General features: G+C 44.8%; 2 protein-coding genes across 12 annotated transcripts in view; one reads left to right on the plus strand and one right to left on the minus strand.

The window, feature by feature from the left end:
- Positions 1–23,601, minus strand: part of SHISA6 (shisa family member 6) — a 413,188-nt gene that overhangs the window by 273,865 nt on the left and 115,722 nt on the right. The gene's annotated exons all lie outside the window — the stretch shown is intronic.
- The window catches only part of LOC143832692 (uncharacterized), a 237,413-nt gene that overhangs the window by 187,386 nt on the left and 26,426 nt on the right, over positions 1–23,601 (plus strand). For 5 of the 7 annotated variants that reach the window (XR_013229359.1, XR_013229362.1, XR_013229360.1 and 2 more), the window contains exon 1: positions 18,997–19,045. The exons of the other annotated variants lie outside the window; for them this stretch is intronic. The gene's annotated coding sequence lies outside the window, so the exon portion shown is untranslated. Of the gene's footprint in view, positions 1–18,996; positions 19,046–23,601 lie in introns of those variants that run through there. 7 annotated transcript variants of the gene reach the window in all.

The raw sequence follows: 23,601 nt of genomic DNA on the forward strand, positions 1-23,601 counted from the left end.
ACAATAGTAAGGTCTTCCCATGACAGTTAGGGAGCCAGTTGGCAGGCCCAGCATAAACGGTAAAATGCTGTCTTCATCGTGAAGAACACATGCTTGCCCATGGAAGCAAATAATTAAGCCACATTCCCAAATTCCTGGCAAAGTTGACTGTAGAAAGATGAACCCATTCAGGGGCTGGTAGAAGTGGCCACCCCAGTGGTCTGGGTTTCCCCAGCCACGTAGTCTCTGTCTTAGATGCATTTAGTTTCAGCCAACTCTCACCAAGCCATTCTGAAACTGCATCCAGACAGGATGCCATGACTGGAATTTCAGCTACTGGTTGCTCCTTAAATATGACACAGAGCTGGATGTCACCTGCATATTGATGGCACAATACTCCAGGCCGCTTTACAATCTCTGTCAGAGAGTGCATATAGATGTTAAGCAATATGGGAAGAGAATTGCCCCCTGACAAACTCCACAGGTTAGGGCCTGCAGGGATTACCTCTTTTCACTCATGATACTCCTGCAGGAATCAGGCCATATCCCTCACACCTAGGGAGGATAGGCAGTTGACCTGGACAAAATGGCCTACTGTGTCAAAGGCAGCAGACAAATTCAACAGGATCAGTAGCATCATCTTGCCCACTTCAAGATATAACCAGAGATTATCAACCAGAGCAATTTCAGCTTTGAACCCCGACCAGAAGCTAGATTGGGAAGGATCTAGGCCAGTTGTCTCATCCAGGAATTCTTAGAGCTACTCAGCTACTGCTAACTCAATCCAGCTTTCTCAGAAATGGAAGATTAATGTTGGGTTGTAATTGGCTAGCTCCCTCTCATCTAACCATGACTTTTTTCAGGAGAAGTGTCACCACTGCCTTCTCAAGGGAACTAGGAAAAGAGCCCTGAGAGACTGAGAAATATATAATGTCTCCCAAGGCTTCTCCTACCACTTCCCTGTAGCTTTTCACCAACTAGGAAGGGCAGGTATCCAAAGAACAGGGACTAGGCCACATAGCCGATAGGACCCTGTCAACATCTGTCTGGGAGGGTGAGTTGAAGGAGACTAAAAATGGACCTAATTGTGCATATGGGGTCTAGAGATTCCTACTGACTCCTAATCTGACAGCCAAGTCTTGGCAAAGGAGTGAGACCCTGTCTGAAAAAATGTAAATGTTTCACAGCTAATAGCCAAATTTTAATCTACTTTTGGAGCCAATGAAGGAGAGGTCAATTGCCTAATAACTCAAAAGAACTGAGTTGGACACAACACGGCAGATGCAATGTAGGCAGTGAAGTAAGAACATTTTGTTGCCCTTCACTGCCATTTCATAGGTCTTCAAGTGGGCTCTATAAAGTGCTCTCATTGCTTCATCACAGGCTTGTTGCCAGCACCAATCTAGGCATTTTAACCCCTCCTTTTTACCAGTTCATCTGTATATCAGGGAGCCAAGATGGTACAGGGGTAAAGATGGTGCTGGGGGGCAACTTGGACAATGGCCTCCTGAAGGTCCTGATTTGAGGCATCAGAGAGTCCATCAAGAAAGCTGCCAGCAGAGCAAGATAAATCCCACAGGGCATCCTGGAATCCAACTGGATCCATGAGTCACCCTTGTAAAGGGAGGAGGCAAATTTCAAACTGACCTTCACAAGTTAATGATCAGTTCATGCAGCAATTTGCAAAGAACTGCTGAATCCAGATGAATTACTGCTCAAAAGATTAGATCCTGCATGTGGGAGGCCAATGCAATCTGGGAGAGTCCTAATTACGCCATGGCAGTCATAAAGTATAAGGACAAAGCAGCGTTGGCATGGTCAGTTTGCAGAAATGTAAGGCCCACTCCACCACCACCTCAGCCAGCCTCAGCAGGGAGACAGGTAGTAAGCTAAGCAAATATTAAACCAGCAAGACTCCCACCTTCTCCCTGACACCCCACACCAGGCCTAAACATTGAATGCCAGTGATGTTTGGTACAGGAAGCCATTCACGGCTGACGAAGGAGTATCCTGAGGGAATAAAATCAGAGTCCAGTAGCACTGTTAAGACCAACATTCAAGGCGTGAGCTTTCAAGTGCAAGTGTCACACTTAGAAAGCTCACGACTTGAATAAATCTTTGTTGGTCTTAAAGGTGCTACTGGACTCTGATTTTATTGTGCTACTTCAGACCAACACGGTTACTAATTTGAATTTATTCTGGGGGAGTCAGTTGAGTGAGAGCAACCACTTAATCTTTGCCCACCTAGATCCCAGTCAAGCATGCCAGATCAAAATTGCCTTTCCTAATATATTCTTCAGGGGAGGCAATCTTATTCATAATCAATCTGACATTGCACAACATCAAGCTTGAAGAGGAGGGGAAAGAAGTCTGGGTCTGTACATCATCATTCCTTGGGATGGGAAGGAGATTAGCAGGTGACTGAGCATGTTCATGTTTCAGTCTCCCAAATCTAATTCTCTGTCCACCAGCATGTCTCCCACCTCCCCATCTCACAGGGATTTCCAAGCCATTTAGGCCCATCTCACAGCTTACTCTGGTTTCCCTCTTCATCTGTAGGAGGATCTAACCAGCTGTGCAGCAGATGTATAGTGCACTAAAACCCCACAATCAACCAAACCCACAATAAGTCCAAGCCAGGCAGTGGACCTTCACTCTACCCACCCAGAGGAATGGGAAGGCGACTGTAAGCCGCTTTGAGCCTCCTTCGGGTAGGGAAAAGCGGCATATAAGAACCAACTCTTCTTCTTCTTCTTCTTTTAGTCGCCCCCCCCCCCCGACACACACACACAAAAATCACCGGGTAGCTGTGGTCTGCAGGAATTGTTGACCCTGCCAGGACAGAGATGCAGTTTTTAGACTCTGCTTGGCATGGCGTGTCATTTGTGGGAATGCTTTGATGCTTGGGTGGAGACAGATGGAGTCAGCAACAATTCTCTTTTAATTACTTCTTTTCACAGCTGGGAAAGTGTCTGCCAAAGTGTCTGATTTGCTTTTCTAGTAAGGAATGGTCATACTTCATATTTTTGATATTGTAATGCTGTTTACTAATGTGCTACTAATTTACTTTCTCTTTATATCTGTACTCTTATGATCCCTGTTTTATTGACTGAGGAAGTGTGCATGCACATGAAAGCTCACACCTGGAATAAATCTTTGTTGGTCTTAAAGGTGCCACTGACCAGAAGAATTTAATGAACACTGGGACTTTTTTTCTGGAATTTGTGGATAGATAATATACTATTGTAAGACTATTGATTCATTTTTATTCTGTTTCTGTTTCTTTTCCTTTTTCTCTTTCTGAGAAACTAATAAATATATAATAATAAAAAGGTTTCAAAGCTACCCAACTGATCCATAAGCTGTTATTCATAAGTGCTTGAATGACACTGGTTGATCATAAAAGCAGGACACACACAAATTTAACAAACCATAGTAAATCATGGACTATAGCATTCAAATTCTAAATTTCCCCAAGATCCTATTAGTACTAATTTCCTATTATATATTCATGATCTGCTCTTTGATGGGGAGAATGTAGACTCTCCAATTTATAAGTCCTTAGGATAGAGAACAAAACTTCCCCAAGCAGATTTTTCATCATATCAAAAATGTCATGTTCTTTTCACAAGGGTACAACAGAAAACCCTGTGTTTGAGAAGGCTAAACAAGCAGAATTGTATGGACTAGGGTAGGCAGGATAGGTTAGGGGGAGTAGGTCTGCATAATAAGCTATGAGCATAGGTAAGGAGACAATGCTCATAGCAAACACTCTTTTGCAACAACCCAAGAGACGACTCAACACATGGACATCACCAGACGGTCAACACAGAAATCAGATTGACTATATGCTCTACAGCCAAAGATGGAGACGTTCTATACAGTCAGTAAAAACAAGACCAGGAGCTGATTGTGGTTCAGATCATCAGCTTCTTGTTGCAAAATTTAGGCTTAAATTGAAGAAAGTAGGCAAAAGCACTAGGCCACTCAGGTATGAACTAAATCATATCCCTGAGGAATATGCAGTAGAGGTGACAAATAGATTTAAGGAATTAGATCTGATAGACTGAGTGCCTGAAGAACTATGGACGGAGGTTTGCAACATTGTACAAGAGGTAGCAACTAAAACCATCCCAAAGAAAAAGAAATGCAAGAAATCAAAATGGCTGTCTGAGGAAGCTTTACAAATAGCTAAGGAGAGAAGGGAAGTGAAAGGCAAGGGAGAAAGAGAAAGATACACCCAATTGAATGCAGAATTCCAGAGAAAAGCTAGAAGAGATAAGAATGCCTTCGTAAATGAGCAGTGCAAACAAATAGAAGAAAACAAAAGAATGGGGAGGACCAGAGATCTTTTCAAGAAAACTGGAGATATGAAGAGAACGTTTCATGCAAACATGGGTATGATAAGGGACCAAAATGGTAGGGACCTCACAGAAGCAGAAGAGATTCAAAAAAGGTGGCCAAATTACACAGAAGGACTATACAAGAGCGAGCTTAACATCCCTGATAACCACAATGGGGTAGTTACTGACCTGGAGCCAGACATCCTGGAATGTGAAGTCAAATGGGCCTTAGGAAGTCTGAGCAACAATAAAGCTAGTGGTGATGACAGCATTCCAGCTGAACTATTCAAAATCGTAAAAGATGATGCAGTAAAAGTGCTACACTCAATATATCAACAAATTTGGAAAACTCAACAATGGCCACAGGATTGGAAAAGGTCAGTTTACATTCCAATTCTAAAGAAGGGCAATGCCAAAGAATGTTCAAACTACCGCACCATTGCACTCATTTCTCATGCTAGCAAAGTTATGCTCAAAATCCTACAAGCTAGGCTCCAGCAATATGTGGACCAAGAACTTCCAGAAGTACAGGCAGGATTTTGAAGAGGCAGAGGAACTAGAGATTGCCAACATATGCTGAATCATGGAGAAAGCTAGGGAATTCCAAAAGAACATCTAGTTCTGCTTCACTGACTATGCTAAAGCCTTTGATTGTGTGGAGCACAACAAATTGTGGCAAGTTCTTAAAGAGATGGGAATACCAGAGCATCTTATTTGTCTCTTGAGAAACTTATATGTAGGTCAAGAAGCAACAGTGAGAATGGAACATGGAATCACTGATTGGTTCAAAATTGAGAAAGAAGTTCAGCAAGGCTGTATACTGTCACCTTGCCTATTTAACTTGTATGCGGAGAACATCATGAGAAAGGTGGGATTAGAGGAGTCACAAATTGGGATCAAGATTGCAGGGAGAAATATCAACAACCTCAGGCATGCAGATGATACTACTCTAATGCCAGAAAGTGAAGAGGAACTAAAGAGCCTGTTGATGCGGGTGAAGGAGGAGAGTGCAAAAGTTGGCTTGAAACTCAACATTAAGAAAACAAAGATCATGGCATCCGGCCCTCTCAATTCCTGGCAAATAGATGGGGAAGAAATAGAGGTAGTGACAGATTTTATTTTCCTGGTCTCCAAGATCACTGCCCATGGGGACTGCAGCAAAGAAATTAAAAGACGTTTGCTCCTGGGGAGGAAAGCTATGGCAAATCTAGACAGCATCCTAAAAAGCAGAGACATCACCCTGCCAACAAAAGTGCATTTAGTCAAGGCTATGGTATTCTCAGTTGCAATGTATGGCTGCGAAAGTTGGACCATAAGGAAGGCCAAGCATCAAAGAATTGAGGCTTTTGAACTCTGGTGCTGTCCCTTGGACTGCAAGGCGAACAAACCAGTCAATCCTAGAGGAGATCAGCCCTGCCTGCTCCTTAGAAGGCCAGATCCTGAAGATGAAACTCAAATACTTTGGCCACCTCATGGGAAGGAAGGACTCCCTGGAGAAGAGTCTAATGCGGGGAGCGATTGAGGGCAAAAGAAGAAGGGGACAACAGAGAATGAGGTGGCTGGATGGAGTCACTGAAGCAGTCGGTGCAAACTTAAATGGACTCCGGGGAATGGTAGTGGACAGGAAGGCCTGGAGGATCATTGTCCACAACAACAACAAAGGAGATATTCTCTTTAGTTCATTTACTTAATTTATACCCCACTTTCCCCCACAGTGGGGGCACAAAGTTGCTCACATAATTCTCCTCTTCCAATTTTATACTCACATCAGCCTTGTGAGCTAGTTAGACCAAAGGATTACATTGTTGATTTTAATATAATATTTTCATGTAACATTTTGATATAACAAATAATGAAAACAGGAAGATAAGGAAATTTTTAAAATCCTTGTGACCATGTTAGGGTGGAGACTCTAAATTATATAGGATCTTAATTAGACTTAAGTTTGATTACTTGAGGATTTTTAAAAATTCAAATAAGTTATTTATGTACACCTTCTCTCTTTCTAGCTCTCCCTCACACACATTAGGATATGAAAAACATACAAACTTAATTCGCCCCATTGTCTTAGTAGTACAAACCTGCCAAGGAATAAGACATCTTTAACCGCTCCTGCGGAGCGGATTAAATAAAGCGCTAAGGCCTCCTGGGGAGGAGTTAGGGCAGGCTCTGTCCGGGATAAAAACTCGGAAGGGCGAATCAGGAGCTGCCAGTGGCTGCTTGGCCCGGCCTCGCCTCGGCCACCAGGGGACTCCCTGCTCAGACAAAGAAGACCTCGGAGCCAGTGAGTCCTCCCGGCGACCTCTCCTCCCTGTTCCTTTCCCACCCCCCCAACTATGCTGACCCAAACCGCCACCGCTTCTCCACAAGCAAACACGCACCTGCCCAACGCCTACTCCCCCCTCGCCCCCCAGACCACTTCCCGCACCCCTGCCGCTTCCTACATTTCCAACATGCACACGCACGCACCACCCAGCCAGAACTCTCACCCCCATCCCCCTTCTCGCCCCGCAGCCATTTACACAAACACCACACACGCACGCACGAACCCACCCTCCAATCCCGACCCTCAAGCACTCTGAACCCTTCCCGCGCTGCCGCCCCGCCACCACAACCCGACGCCCACCGAGCGCCTATCGCCCCGGTGCCCTCCCGCTCCTTCCCATCCCCCCCAATAATTCCTTCCCACGGCCTCCTTACCATGATGCTGTCGGCGTTCCCGCGGCTAGGCCCTGTGACCCACGCCGCAGCCGCCACGGCGCTCCACTGGACCACGCATGTACAGACTCCCGCGCATGCCTCCTTGCTCTCGCCGGAAGAAGCTCCTCTATGGTAGGTGAGGGGGAACCCTGGTCACCTCCGCCTGTCTGCCTGGCCCCTGCCCTTCTCCCGGCCCCGCAAACAGTCTCGCCGCGTCCCGCATGCGGCCCCTCAGCCCGGGAGAAGGCTCTGTGTTGTTCCCGGGTGTGTGGCTGCCCAGTGGCTGCCCAGCACCCTTCTCCCACCCCCGGGAACAGCCTCGCCGCGTCTGTGGCGCCGCGAGCCTCTTCCCGGGGCCGGGAGACTGCCCCAGGTCGCAGCTCAGTTGCCACGCTGTCCCAGCTCCCGGGAAGCTTTTTTAAAATGGGCTTCTTTTCTAGTAAGAAATATAATTTTATCAAAGAGCTAGTTCACAACCTAACAACGGCCAAGTGTCCATTTGATGTTAAATGCCCATTTGACACTAGCAGTTCAGACTCTTAATCTTTTGGGATAATGCAAGTGTTCAGTTAAAATGAAGACACACATACTAGATATACCCACATATCTCTATAGATTGGTGGTTTAAGAAAACAGTCTTCTATGTTGGGGTCTTTTCACAATTTCATGAGAAAGGAATGGTTTTATATGTAGTCAGCAAGCTCTTAGTGTGGCAAAACAGATTGGATCCAATGTTTGTCTGTAATGTAAAAAATACCCCCAAAACCTCCAGCAACATAAATTAATTTCCACAAATGGAAATAATACTTTTTCCATTGTAGGAAGATTTTTCCTCTACGGAAGAAAAGCTTAATGGAAAGAAGTCCTTGCATCCAGTTTGGTGGAAGGGAGTCACCAGATTTTCTATGCATGGTGAACATGTATGTTTATTATAATGTAAAAGTTCTAGTTTGCACATTTCTTTATTAACGGGCTATTATTGCTAAGAACTTGTTTCCTGTCTGTCTAAAAGAGACACTATTGAATATTCATATCAAATGAGCTAAGAAAACATTACTTGCCGCAAACACACACATAAGCGGCCCTGGACAGCACTGTGACATGCCAAACTCAAGGGACTGTTTTAAAGTTGCTTTTCCAAAGGAAATTGGATCAGCTCATTATTTTCAGCCAGCATCTGTCACTTTTTTTTCTGCCAGTGGATGCTGATCATCCTCACAGAGCATTGTACAAATGCGCAGACTGCTGTGTGCCGAGAGAAAGCTGTTATTATATCAATTTTCCACTTGAAAGCAACAATAATAGCAAATAAAGCCGAAGCGGCATGACACCCTTGCAGCATCCTGGGCACTTTTACTTAGGCACTTGTGCCAAATTAAGGATGAGAAGAATGGAGAAGGTATCAGCCAAGTTTTTATTTGGCAGCATATTAAAGCAGCCTATTGTGATAACCTTGGAAAGGAAAGGAGAGCTCAGCAATAGCTATTCCTTGGGAGGTGGCTTAGAAGCTTCAAGGTCATGTGCATGATGTACTGTTATTAAAAACCAGAAAGGTGGTTCTCCATACTAGGCTGGGCTATAACTTGTGCACAAAAACACACCTACACTGATACCAGCAGCCCCCAAAGATGTGACTAGGTGTGTAATTTGCCGGCTAATGCACTGCTAGCAAAATGGTCTAGCACGATCACACAACTAACCCTTTCATCTCTGTAGCAACAGACAAATAGTTTAGCAGTGTTACATCTTAAGTTATCAGTTCACCATTTTGTATCATGGCTAAGACTTCACATTTATCTTCCTTCACTTCTTCATTTAATCAATACGATTTTGAATTCCAAACCAAATATTGTACCTAAACCCAAAGTTAAGCATTATTGTCCTATAAATTTTGAGGAAAATATTTGGAATAAAATTTGATATCAATGATACTCAGGTATGTTGGCTTTAATATCAATGATACTTAAGGATGTGGGACAGAAAGCCGTTGTCCATAAATAGGATTTTTCTTAGGAAATAAATTCATGAATTAACCATTGCATGAACTGCCATTTTTCTGTTCTTCTGTATGACTACAATATAAACATCCATGCAGCCTGATTCTATACATGGTGATATGAAAGTCTGTGTACGAGAAAGTGTGTGTAGGATTTAATTTAAAGAATGCAAATTGTGAAAGAGGTTATCATAAAGGTATTTATGGATATAACCCACCCAGATGTAAGTTCTTTTAAATTATCTGGACTAGAAATTCCCTCTTAAAGCTCAACCATTTGATTGGAGTGGAGCAGTGGTCCCCAACCTTTTTATCACCAGGGTCAACGCTTGACAATTTTACTGAGGCCCGGGGAGGGAGTAGTCTTTTGCTGAGGGACGTCACCGCTGCTGCCTAAGCCCCTGCTCCACTTGCTTTCCTGCTGTGCCCCTGACTTCCCACTGCCCGCTTGGAGATACTGCCAGCAGCAGCTGCGCAGTGCCATGACGAGGGGGAGCACCAGCCATGGCAACCACTGGAGAGCACCAAAGGTGAACCAGTGGCAGAATGGCAGGGCAGCCCCCGAGGCAGCAACCGGGGAGGAGGATGAGGAGGAGCTGCGGCCCGGTACTGACAGATCCACGGACCGGTACCAGTCTCCGGACCGGGGGTTGGGGACCACTGGAGTGGAGGAACCTAGACAAAGCCCACTGAGTAACAGGCATGTAACTGAGCCAAGCTCTATGCGATGACAAATCCAGGAGAGCAGTGGAGACCCTAACTGCATGCCTGAAAGTGGTGATCAATGAGATGTGGCTAAAAATTAGTCCTGATTAAACAGAATAACTGCCTTGTTACATGTTGTTACCTACCACATTTCTGGTGGAAATTAGACCTGCTTTCTAAGGCAATTTCATGTAGGATACATTTTTTTCTTATAGAAAACACATATTACATCAGATGCTGACATGAATGTAACATTGATATGCATGTCAACCATTGTTAATTATGACTTAGGGGCTTTCCGCACTCCTTCAAAATCGCACAATGGTTGCCAATTGAAAACGCTACTGATTTGCTGTTATGCACAACGTCGTTGACAATCTGCCACACACCTGAAACCGATCCGCAAAAAGCGCTTCGTTGTAGCGCTTTCAGGGAAATCCCCAAAAGTGGATTCACCTTCCGGAAAGCGCTACACTCCTGCAACCAATCTGCAACACTAGCGGGAAACGTGGCAACGATGAAACGGCAGCTCAAACACACCTGCCAGCTGGATGGGTCTCTCCGTTGCAACGAAGCAACGCATACTCGTTGCAACGGGTGTGTGTTTTTTTTTAAACCTTTCTTAAAGGGAAAGGGGCTGTTTGAAAGCATGCTAACGGCCACCCATTGGCTGCTTGACGGCCAGGGGCGGGACGAGCTCGGCAATAGCGCTTCCTTTCTAGCGATTTTTGCCGAGACCGGAAGCCTGTGGGAAATGATAGAAACGCAACTGGATTCCACTACAAAGGCAGGTATGCATAACGACGAATTCCACTATTTAAAATGGTGATTTTTCGTTCAGCAAACAATTTGCTACAAGGATCCCGGTGCGGAAAGCCCCTTACATACACACTTCTCATATAGGCAGATGTGACAGTGTACTTTTAAAAGTTTGGAAGTGCTGTACAAACATCTGAAGGACCATGAAGGTTAATTCTCTCAGCCAGAGAGCCTTGAGTGACAGTCTGCTCAAAGCAATCTGATTGGTTAGCATCAGCTGAGAAGAGAAAGACTTGAGAGCTGCATGCTTAATGGACTGTCAGTCAGATTTCTGCCTTGACTGCCTTGAGTTTAACTTAAGCCTTAGTTGAGAGGAGTTTTGCCCAGATGGAGTAGTGTGGGAAAGTTGACAAGTTTGAAACATAGGCGAAGACTCCCATTCAGGCTAAAGGAAAGGGACAGATCTTCTAGTGAGAGGTGAATCCCCCCCAATTAAACAGAGAGTTAGCTCTGAAGAATGAAGAAAGCCCTGCTGGTCTGGTGTGGTTAGAATCTGCCTGCTGAAACCTTAAGAGTCAGTTATAAACTCAAGATGAGTACTAGTGTTTCAAGAGAAGGGGGTTGGGTACTGGAAAGAATGTTCCAGCCTTCTGGGAACTAAATGAATCAGTGAATACTTTAAGAAAGTGTATTGGAGTGTTTGGAAAACACTGGCCCAAAAGCCTCTCAAAATAAATTTAAACTTAAGAAACTCTCGTTAGTCTAAAAAATAAGATTTAAGGTTCTTGTTAAGGTGCATGTTCTTGTTATACCTCAGAAATCTTATCCTCTGATTTTACCTGATCTCTATGTAATATGAAATATCTTGAAAATTGTTTATGTTAAAGTGAGCTCTTGATCCTTCCCTCAGGTTCCTGGACTGAGCCAACAGCCAAAATATCATACTGTGAGAGGGTGGGCCAGCCAGAGTTCTTCAGCAAAGAAGAAACCACCTTACAAGGGTGGCTCAATGAGTAAAGGGAAAATCTTGCCTTTGAGGGAGAGAAATGGATGAGGGGCCATCATAGCAGGTTTCCTACATAGCAAAAAATACATTTTTGTCCAGATGTCTGCAGACGCAAAGCAGATTTAGCTATAATAATCTAATGTCTGTCTGTCTATTTGCTGCCCTCCCCTTGAAGCTCAGAGCGGTTTACAAAAAATGTGGAAAACATAATATGGAAAACATGGCTCAGTAATAACAGCATGATAACAACACCAGTAGCAGTAACATTTGGTGATAATGATTTTTTTTCTTAATTAAGACATCAACAGCAACATTAACAGTTAACTGGATTCCATAGGTTGGCCAGTTGGTTGCCGTTTTGTTTGCTCCAAGGACACATCTGTGTAAGGGGAGGGGTTTTGGGAGCCCAGTAGATGTTGTTGCTCCTGTTGGACCACAACCAAATGCCTGGCAGAAGTACTCCATTTTGCAGGCCCTGCAGAACTGTGGTTTCAATTCCACTGGCTTCCGTATACCTAAAACCACCTCCTCTTAGAATAAGGTGACCATCCTTCCCGCCTCTGGCGGGATTGTCCTGCTTTTGGGGCATTTGCCCCATGTCTTGCAGTGTTTCCCGCCTGTCCTGTGGCATTCTCATATTTTTAAAAACATTTTTTAATTTGTTAAAATTTTATTTATTTATTTATTTTACCACACGGCAGGCAGCTGAGTAGGCAGCCCGGGCTCAGGAGGCCCCCGCGCAGGCGCCTGGGCTTAGGAGGCCCCCGCACAGGTGCCCGGGCTCCAGGCTCCTGGGCGGGGCATCCCAGCCAGATCTGCTGCCGCCTGCTCGGGTGGCCTTCCTGCCTCCAGACTTTGCTGCCTCCTGGGCCACCACCGCCCTAAGGCCAGGGGGGAAAGGGAGGGCCTGCCTGTTGCGGCGGCTGCGGCGGCAGCAGTGGCGGCACGTCCCGCCTTGTGACCACAGATTTCTGGTCACCTTATCTTAGAATTGTGGATGCATGAACCTGTATCTTCCATGCAATAGCAGAAACTGAACAGTATCATATCTGAAAGGCATTTAAAAATGATATGAATCAGTTAATTATATCGAGAATATGTGTAATGTATATATATGTATGACTCTATAAGGCAGCAATTATCACTCTGTATCTAATCAATGTTAGCTGCCTTGCTCCATGTCACAGTTTAATATTTGAGATGAACTTAATCCTTGCAGTCATAATCGCTAGCACCAAATGTTGTTCTGGTCTTCATGGTAGTAATGCAAATAGTTGTAGCAAACTTCCTCTGAAGAAAGCCAAGAGACTTAAAAAAAACCTCAACAACTATGGATAATGACAAGTTCAGCTATGAACTGAACTCATACTAGAACACAATCACTGCACTGCAACATGCAAACAACCAAATATTCAGCCAAATATGTGTATAAATTAACAGTGTCATGTTTGTAGATCTACTCAGAATTTCCAGGTCTATTCAATGGGGCATAAAGAAAATGTTCTTAGGATTGCACTGTAGATCTACTTTAATTACGTGTTGTCTCTGATTTTATTCTGTCAAACAAGAAATAGTATAATGTGAAGGATTATGTAAAATTTGACTAATACAACTGGCACACAGTAAAATATTTATATGTTTATAAATTGCATAAAAATGGCAATATAATACTTACCCAATGTTTAAGTAAGGCCTTACTATTACAACTGGTGCTAGTACTAGGCTTTATGGTGCATCATGATTGACAGTGAATGACATGAACTAGAGAAGATGGAAACTTTATTTTTAAAAAATAGTGAATAATATCACAATTACACAGGCTCTGCCTATGAGTTGTTATCCAGGACTACTAAGTGTCTATTCCATATTAGTTGGCTAGGTCACATTTTACATCCTTATTTATAGTCAGCAAGTTAATAGCACATACATAGATTCCTGACATGCTTACTTTGCTTTTGAGAAGTCTAGAGAGGCAGAACTAAGACTTGCTGTTTCCTCAGGTGTCACCATTCCAATAATTTTGCAATGTACATTCCTCTTTGCTAATTGTTCAGTCTTTCTTCCCAGCTTGCCAGACAGTTGAAAGCAAGAACACATTTTACTCATTTCCCTCACATACAAATAAACAGAAGTTCCACACCCAAGAGGATTGTCTCTTAATGCAAACATGGTACCCAGCTGTTTGTTAGATTATTTTAACGAACCTTGCCCCTAATAGTTATTCTATAAATCTAGAACAGCCAAGACACTTTTCAACTTTGCAGAGGCTATTTAAGAGTTTTGCACAAACATACTCAAGACAATGTTATAAAGACCTTTCTAACTTTTACATCAGGAAGATGTAAGTCAACTCTCAAGTAGAGACACTGATCCATGGCTGTCACTTCTATGTTCCTATGAGAGATTGTGTGCATTTCCTAACATCATTTTTCACACTGCCATAACTTCCCCATAAGGCACAATCTCTCTGGGCCATTCCTTTGACTGTACCATTTACCTAGGCTCCCAGTAGACTTCCCACAGATCAAACATCTCTCTTCTGCCTAATAGAGCCTACTGGACCCTGTCATCATTGTTAGGGCATGTTCCACTAGCAGCTTCACCTCATTATGTTGGTGATTTATTACCAGCTGAAGCAGGCCAAAGGTTTTCACTAAAATGAGTGTTGCACGGATGGATTTGTTGGAACAACTCTGTGACTAGTGGGATGAATGATGAGCATGAACTCTGGGCTCCGAATAGCAGCCAAGGCTCTTGCTGGCGTCATATATCTACCGCTCTCTATGGGACTTTGCCCTAATTGGCACAAACAGAAGCTAAAGATGACATTAACACTTCCTGCAGACAGATTGCAAAGACGTCCTTTGTTATAGATTTTTTCAGTCCAACAAAAAGTACTACGTACGTGGCTCCAGAGAAGCACATAGAAAACTATTTACGTCATTATTGAGTTGTGTTTCACAGTGCTGCCACCAAACTTTGAATACTAAGTGAGAAATCAGTTAAAGGTATTCACATGCCACAAACTATCATTTCAAATAAATACACAAGTTGCTAATTTAAAGATCCAACTTTGCATTAATTCATTGAGAATTGTAATCAGCAAAGAGATGTTGATGGGACAGGGTGCCAGCTCTACTCCCATTTCAAAGTTTTCTTCCTTAAGGCTAACCTCTTACATTTCAAGTACAGCACATTAACGGCATCACAAAATTAGACCAAGTTTACTGTCAAATAAAGGCCCTGACTTACCAGGGCTGCATGTTGAAGGGCAGCGGTGCAGGCAGCAAGAGGGTGTGCAGTAATGACACGCCAGGGAAGTGTGCCAGTGGTGTCATGACATGGTAGCATCATGCCACAAGGGGACATAGAGACTGGGCCCCTTAAAAGGCTCCTCACGTGCAGGCCCAGCTTCTTTCACCTCCTGCTGAGGCCAGACAGCTTCCCTCCCACCCACCCCGTATTCTGAGGATTGTTATGTTCAGTTTATAACTTTGTTTGTCACAGCTGGTGGGTTGGCATAGGGAGGAGCCTGCTTTTGAGTGGAGCCCGGCTTGCAGCCCGGAATGCCCAGGTTAGGGGCCTCTGTAAGAAGTGGCATGGTGTGAACGGGGCTAACCTTAAGGGGAAGGCACCAGGAGCTCGCACTGCCAGGTGGCCTGGAGGGTGCCTCCTGTGGTACTTCAGGTTGCAGTTCCCTTGCACGGGATCCTGGCAGCAAAGAGATCCTGGAATTTTCTGTCAGGGAAATTGGGGGATCTCTGGAGGGCTGCCAGGATAAAATGGGGGGCCTGGGTGGCTGACCAAGGCAGCAGGGTCTCCTCCTATACCATGCCAACATTCATTGTTTGGTTGTAATAAAAGCTGTGGTTATGTTAAGCCAAGCCAAGTGTCGCATACATCTTGGGGCCAGGGATGCCCACCTGCCTGTCAAATAGTCGTAACTAGCCAAATGCATTACATTCTTCAAATGTAATTGGTGCTGAAGGGCTGGTGGAAGCTCACTGCACACGTAATGTATACACCTGTGCCACCAGGCCTGGAACAGCTGCCAGTTGAAGGCAACCTTTAACAATGAGCTGGAGCTGTTCTCTAAGTACATTTTCTATGTATGCACAGACTTCCAGTTTTATTTGGGGGGGATTTAACCCCTCTATATATTTAATTTTTTTTATTTAAGGCATTTCTGATTAGTGTCAGTGTTTAGTGTTAGTGTGGCCCTGATCCAGAAATTTAGATATCCACAGGGAACAGACATTGCTACTTAGTATATAATTCCAGTTGGAAGGATCAGATTACTTCAGTGGATGTTCCAATTAGATGCATTAAACATTGTCACCATGCTGACCTGTCATGTTTAGCCAAAAGGAATTCCATTGCGTTTTTAGAAAATCACTCTGCTATTTGCTCAGATAAAGTGATTTATATAATGCCACTGTCATTCATATACCATAAACATCAGGAACTCAAAAAGTTTAGTGGCAGATGCTGTCCGCCCTGGATTTCTGCATCCTCAAGTTCTGCCACATGGGGTGGTGGTGTTTTTTTTTTTTTTTTTTTTTTTTTGCAGAGAGGTGTCATTGCATGACAACGCAATCCCACCACCCTGTAAAAAAACAATACCCAACTGCAATCTGCACCATGAGGGGCATTTTTTGTCCTCTCTGGGCCTTTGCCGGGCTAGGCCCCATTGGCCTCTGGAGTGCCTAAGGGAATGTGGAAAACTTCTGCATTCCCTTAAAGTGGGGGTGACAGTGGGTTAACACACACCAGACCCAAGAGAGGCAGTGACATCATGTGGAAACGGGGATTAGCCCTGCTTCCATATGACCACCCTCCCAACTTTTTCTGTCTGTGCAGAATTGACCTCAGTGATATAATCTACATATCCACGAGGCATCTTACAGTTTACAGGCTAGGAATCTGATTCTACCTCTTTAATGACAATTCTCTGTGTCCCATGGACAGTAAATACTCAAACCATGAGAGGCTGAATCCACATGGTGAATATTCTGCATTCTTGCCCTCATTGTCATAAGTGTAGATTTGTGCTAGCAATTAAATATTCACACAGAAGGCTTGTGCCCATGTTCCTCTATCAGGCAACATTTCCCCTCACCACCATCCTAGGTATCCTATTTGTTACACAGGGGCTGCACATACACTGGATCAACCAGGTCCATTACAGATCAGAAAATGGGGGCAGGAGTGGTGTTAGCCTCTCTTTTTCTTTCATTGTAGTCTGTATATGTGGAAGTCAGGGTTGCCTGCTCTGAGTGGAGAAATTCCTGGTGGTTTAGGGGTGGAGCCCAAGAAGTATTGGGTTTGGGTACGGGAGGGACCTCAGTGTGGTATAATAGAAGAAGAAGAAGAAGAAGAAGAAGAAGAAGAAGAAGAAGAAGAAGAAGAGTTGGTTCTTATATGCCGCTTTTCTCTACCCGAAGGAGGCTCAAAGCGGCTTACAGTCGCCTTCCCTTTCCTCTCCCCACAACAGATACCCTGTGAGGTGGGTGAGGCTGAGGGAACCTTGATATCACTGCTTGGTCAGAACAGTTTTTATCAGTGCCCTAGTCAGCCCAGCTGGCTGCATGTGGAGGAGTGCAGAATCGAACCTGGCATGCCAGATTAGAAGTCTGCGCTCCTAACCATTACACCAAACTGGCTCTCAATTCTAATGCCATAGAATCTACTTTCCACCTCAGCCATTTATTCCAGGGGAATTGTTGTCTGTAGTCTATAGATCTGCTGTAATTCCAGGGGACCCCCAGGCCTCACATGAAGGTTGGCAACTCTAGACAGGAGTTGAGGAAAGCTCATAGCTCACATCCAACTGAACGCCAGAGAAGGGAACCCAACACAGCTTATATTAAATGATAATAGTTATTTTTATTTATTTATTTATTATATTTGTATGTGAACTGGCCATCTCTGTTTCATAACATGGCTGGAATACAGACACACATGAACACATGAAGCTGTCTTATGATGAATCAGACAATTGTTCCATCAGACTGGCAAAGGCTCTCTAGGGTCTAAGGAAGAGGTCTTTCATAACATCTTCTACCTGATCCTTTTAACTGGAGATGCCACAAGCAGATGTTCTACCACTAATCCCTGGGCCTGAAGCCTCCTTTAGATGGGCCAAGGACAGAAGTTCCTAGAATAGTATGCCATTACAAATTCAGAATGACTTGCCCCAGAATGACAGGTTTGAAACTAGACAGCAAACAAAATTTCTTTTAAAAAGATTTTACTATTGCCTGTTTGAGGGGTTTGGGAAAATTCCTTGTCTCCCAGGGAGGCATTCATAATCCTAAACTGCAGTTGGAACTTTGCCAGCATCCTATTCTCCCCCCCGTACCCTCACTTGACCAAATTAGAACATATGAAAAAGGCTACTGTTTCTTGAAGTCCCACAGCAACTACCAGTTATTCTGGAATATACCTTGAACTACAGAAATGGTTCATGAGCTTTGTTTGGCTTGGCATTATTCTCTTTGTGCCAGAGCTCTAGCACAAAGAAACAGGATAAAGTGGTACAGGCTGTAAGCAGCTACATTCCTATTGGCAGAAGCTAATAAATCCAGGTATGCTTTCTGTTAACAGGCATTTGCCCAGATTACAATGGTTTACGTTTTAACTAATCTTACTCTTTCATGAGTGATTAGATGCCTGAGTTGAATTAATCCTATTATTCAAAGCCTTAGCTTTCTACTCTCCCTCCTTGTGCCATCCAATCTGGATTTCTCAGAACATTACAGGGTATTTGGGAAATAATTTTATTCTCTTTTTCTAATTGGTGTACAACATAAACTTTTATAGCCATGGATGAGCTTTATGGAAATTTACACTGGAAGGAGCTACCTAGCCTCTGATCTAATAGACTAGGAGCAAATATCTGTTTTCCACTGATTGACAACAGAGCTTATATCTCTTTATACACCTCTGGGTAAAGCTTCCTGCTGGACCATGTGAGTATGGACAAGGTCAGTGGACGGCAGAAGAAGAGATGCTAAATCACCTGGGCTAGGGAGGGGCAGCACAGTTTTTTAGAGCTGAGGCTTAGGGCAGGATGACACTATTAGGGTCAAAACGCAGGCCCCTATATGTATGGCTCTGGCCTGATCTAAGGCAGTTTTTCTCAACTTTTTAACCATTGAGAAACCCAAGAAACATTCCTCAGACTTCAAGACACCCCAGAAGTAGCATAATTGTGCAGAATGGTTGGGAAGCATAGCTGTGTATATGCCCACCCAGGGCCCCTTCCCACCCTCTCCAGGACCACTACTGGCCATGGGGGGGGTCAACATGACCATGTATAGTCATATCTTTTCCCTCTTAATAAAACAGTAAGGGGTGTTAGGGTGGGCTCAGTCCATGATGAGGAAGGGCAACAATTGGTCTCGTGGCGCTGGACTGACAAGTGGAGGTGCCAATTGGAAGGCACAAAGCACCTTCCGATTGGCTCCTCAACAGGACAGACCAAAGTTCCATCCAGCCAGGAGCAATCTGGAGAAATGGCTGCCAGTCTGCTCCTGACCACCGCAGGGAGAGGAGGTCAGTAGGGCTGCCAAGGGGGATGAGAACAGAGGTTTGGACAGGCTGCGCTAGCCCTTTTCACCCCAAGGCTGTCCTAACTGTCATGTCCAACTGCAAATTGCCTCAGAACGCTGATAGAGCTGGCAGGAGGCTGCAGAGTGCTCCCCCTCTCCCCCTTCAGGCCTGCTGTGAAGGAGCCTCTGACAGGCCCTGACTGAGGGAAGGAGGCCTTTCCAAGAGCAATGCAGGGGAGCCTGAGGGCCTTCCTTTTGAGGGGGGGGGACTTTCCCCTTCTGCCAAACAGCTGGCTGACAGGGAGGCCACAAAAAAGCCCCTTCTCACTTAAAATACTGCTCTGGCCGGGGGTTGGACATAGCCAAGCCATGTGTCTTTCTTCTTTGCAACTCTCTGCAGGTTTGAGGCCACTGCAGAGCGTTATTCTGCAGATGAAACTGGGTTTTTTGTCTCCTGTTTCATCTGCACAACCCTTTGCACTAGGCCTCAAGTCTTTCAATTCAACAACAACCTGTGTGGGAGGCCTTAAATGTTTCTTCTCTATCACAACCCTCTCCAAAGTAGCCCTTTCTGCCTGGGGAGCTGGTCTTTATTCTCTGCTGTAACTCTAGGAGCTCTCCAGGCTCCACCTGGAGGTTAGCTACCCCTGGGTTGGAAATATTCCTGGAGGTTTGGAGGTGGGACTTCAAAATCGTACAATGCCTCAGAGTCCAGCCTTCAAAGGAGCCATTTTTGCCTGCAGTTGGGAGGGAGTGGTGCAGGTGTGTCCCTCCTGGGCTATGGGCAATGTCCAGCCCTTACCAGCAACTGTTTGTATTCTGGGGTGTAGACAGGCAGACCAGCATCAGTCTTGTGAGTCTGGAAAGTGCAGGAAGATCTAAATAAATACTTACAGGCTGAAACTGTAAATAGTGAGAGGGAGAGGAAGGGAAGATGATTGGAAAATGCTTTGAGACACCTGAGGACTGTTGGGTCACTGCGGACCATTCCCAGTTCTCTCAGACCTCTCACAGCCCCACATACCTCACTGGTTGACTATTGTGGAGAGACGAAGGGAAAAGGTGTTTGTGAACCGCTTTGAGACTCCTTTGGGTAGTAAGCAATAGGGTACAAAAATCCGTTCTTCTAAGGAGCAACCATGAAAGAACCATGTGGCCACATAACATTTTATCAACAGTGAAAAAATGGAAAAGAAGGAACAGGATGGACACCTGTGTACCGTGACTACCCCATGTGTATTAGGGCAGAGGGGCATTTTGGTGTCTGTGGCCTAATTCACACAAGAAGGGAAATGACGCAGAACTGGGAGGAATTGGTTGCCATGTAATCTTCCCCTACGAAGAGTCTCCAGTCTGATTTTCCCTTCACATATCTGAGGACATGGCTCTGGAAAGCTCATCTGTAACCACTATGCCACAATTCCCAAAGGTCAGTCTTCTCCCACACTCAATGAACATTCCATACCACAGGTTCTTGACACCCATATCTCCACACCCATGCCCTCATTTGCCACCATGCCACCACAACCTCCCACACAACACACAGGGCCATTCCGCACCAGGATCCATGTAGCAAATTGTTTGCTGAACGAAAAATCGCCATTTTAAATAGTGGAATTCGGCGTAACGCATACCTGCCTTTGTAGTGGAATCCAGTTGCGTTTCTATCGTTTCCCACAGGGTTCCGGTCTCTGCAAAAATCGCTAGCCAGGAAGCGCTATTGCTAAGCTGTTTCCCGCATCTGGCTGTCAAGCAGCCAATGGGCGGCCGTTATCATGCTCCCAAACAGCCCCTTTCCCTTTAAGGAAAGTTAAAAAAAAAAAAAAAACACCTGTTGCAACGAATATGCATTGATTTGTTGCAACGGAGAGACCCATCCAGCTAGCAGGTGGTGTTTGAGCTGCCGTTTCATCGTTGCCACGCTCCCCCTGAGTGAAAAAAAAATTCCCCCCCTCACGGGCGCGATTTTCGGCTGAAAACAGTGTGAAAAATAAAGTGAAAATAAACCAGCAAACGGGCCTCTGCGATACTTGTGTTTGGTGACTTTAAACAGAGGGGCTGCAGCCAGGGAAGCCTCGCTGGGTAAATGAAGGCTCGCTGGTGCGTTGATCTCCGCTCGCTCAGAGAAAAAAAAATGGCGATCGCTTCACCGGAAGATCAGAGAACTTTCCCGCTAGTGTTGCAGATTGGTTGCAGGAGTGTAGCGCTTTCTGGAGGGTGAATCCACTTTTTGGGATTTCCCTGAAAGCGCTACAACGAAGCGCTTTTTGCAGATCGGTTTCAGGAGTGTTGCAGATTGTCAACGATGTTGTGCATAATGGCAAAACTGTAGCGATTTCAATTAGTAACCATTGTGCTATTTTGGACGAATGCGGAATGGCCCACACATTCAACCCCATGCCCTGACAGACTAGACAACTCCTCCCCTTCCTCTTCCCACTGCCAAGCTCAAGCACCCGTTGTATTCTTGGATACAACGGGCTTTGCTCCTAGTCACCCAATAAATGTGTAACAAATTTTAAAAATATATTAAAATTAATTAATTCCCATCCATTTGGGAAACCCTTCTGGGGCCATCAAGAAACCCCAGGGTTTTTATGAAACCTTGGTTGAAAAAGCCTGACCTAAGTTAAAAACAACACACTGTACTGAGGGCTGGAACAAAGAGTAACAAGTGTGTTTGTGAGCTTGGTGTATTAATATGGGTTCTATCGTTAAGGAACTTCTTAGTTGCTCCTTGATGATTGCTGGGCAGAGCAGGAAAACCTGAGGGGCAGCTGGCTGAAGCAGCAATAAGTTCCCATTGTAGAAATTATCTAGCATGCTGGGAAATCACAGTGACAACTACATTAGTCTGCAACATGTTCTTAACTAAAGCCTGACTAAGATCCATGGGAAGGATGATTCTGAATAAGCTGCCTGCGTGATATACGCCTACATACTCTTTAAGGAACATTTCTCTCCCCCTACTGTCTTACTTTTACTTGTAGGCTGTACTTTCTGGTACTTTGGTTGCGCCATTCTCCTGCCTTTACCCTCTTCACTAAGCCATTATCTTCTGACACTTGCTGCAGCATTATCTCTCCAGTCCTGAATGTCACTCGCAAAGAATTGCTGACAATCTTGAGCCAATTTTTAAAAAGTTGTTAGTTAAATGTGGGTGAGAGGAGAATTTCATTTTCACAGGCCCTGACCATACTATGTGTGTGTGTAAAGTGCCATCAAATTGCATCCAACTTATGGTGACCCCAGCAAGGACCTTCCAAGAAAAGGGAGATGCAGAAGGCATCGCCTTCCTCTGCAGAGACTTCCTTGGTTGTCTCCCTTCCAAGTATTGACTCTGCTTAGATTCTGAGATCTGCCAGAACAAGCTATGCCATGCTGCCTTCCCTCCCTTTGCCATACTTCTCCTATTTGAGAGGAAAAAAATGTGTTTCCCATGAAAAAAGAACATTAACTGATGATCCTTTTCCTGGCTGTACATCAAGCTATTTCTGACAGATGGATGATTAAGGAGAATGAGTCAGCAAAGAGAAGTAGCATCGCCTGGGACCCCTGAAAGTTTGTTAATGACTCCTAAACAAACTCAGATCAGAAATAATAGCAACATAATAATAAATTTTTAAAAGCCTCTTGTGGCACAGAGTGGTAAGGCAGCAGATATGCAGTCTGAAAGCTCTGCCCATGAGGCTGGGAGTTCAATCCCAGCAGCCGGCTCAAGGTTGACTCAGTTTTCCATCCTTCCGAGATCGGTAAAATGAGTACCCAGCTTGCTGGGGGGTAAACGATAATGACTGGGGAAGGCACTGGCAAACCACCCCGTATTGAGTCTGCCATGAAAACGCTAGAGGGCGTCATCCCAAGGGTCAGACATGACCCGGTGCTTGCACACCTGGTGCTTTACCTTTAATAAAATGTTATTTATAGCCTGCCTTTACCCATGGGCTCAGGGCAGGTAACAACATTTTAAAATAATAAAATAATTCAATAAAACATTATAACATTAACATCCATAATAGATGCCTTAATTATTCCAAGCTGCCTCCTTCTTATACATCTAGATTCCAGATTCGGATGTAAATTTGGCTGGTGTTTTGAAAAGGAGGCCAGGATTTTGTGAGTTTCATGTGTCAACTGTAGGCCTGGCAGAACAGCTCCATCCTGCAGCCCCTGTGGAAATGGCCAAGTTCCTGCAGGGCCCTGATCTCACCTGGAAGAGCCTGGGGCCGGGGCCGGGGCCAGGGCTGGGGCCGTGGCCAGGGCTAAAAAGGCCCTGGCTCTGGCTGAGGCCAATTTGATATCTTTGGGGCCAGGGATTTTGAGCACGTTTTGCACTCTAGCTCTTAAGTTCTTTTGAGTTACATATGGGATTCACGGATTCAAGGAAAGAGGGGAGTTTCCTACTGCTTCAAAAGAAAAGGGGGATGCGGCTGCTTAGGAGTTATATCTGGGGCTACTTGTATCCCGTGCAGCAGATGCAAATGAACAACTGGTGATCTGACTTAGCCAGAAAGAATTCTCAGCACTTGAGAAGCTTTGGGACATAAAGGGCCTAGGATA

Source organism: Paroedura picta, chromosome 3, assembly GCF_049243985.1.
Source record: "Paroedura picta isolate Pp20150507F chromosome 3, Ppicta_v3.0, whole genome shotgun sequence".
NCBI lineage: Eukaryota > Metazoa > Chordata > Lepidosauria > Squamata > Gekkonidae > Paroedura > Paroedura picta.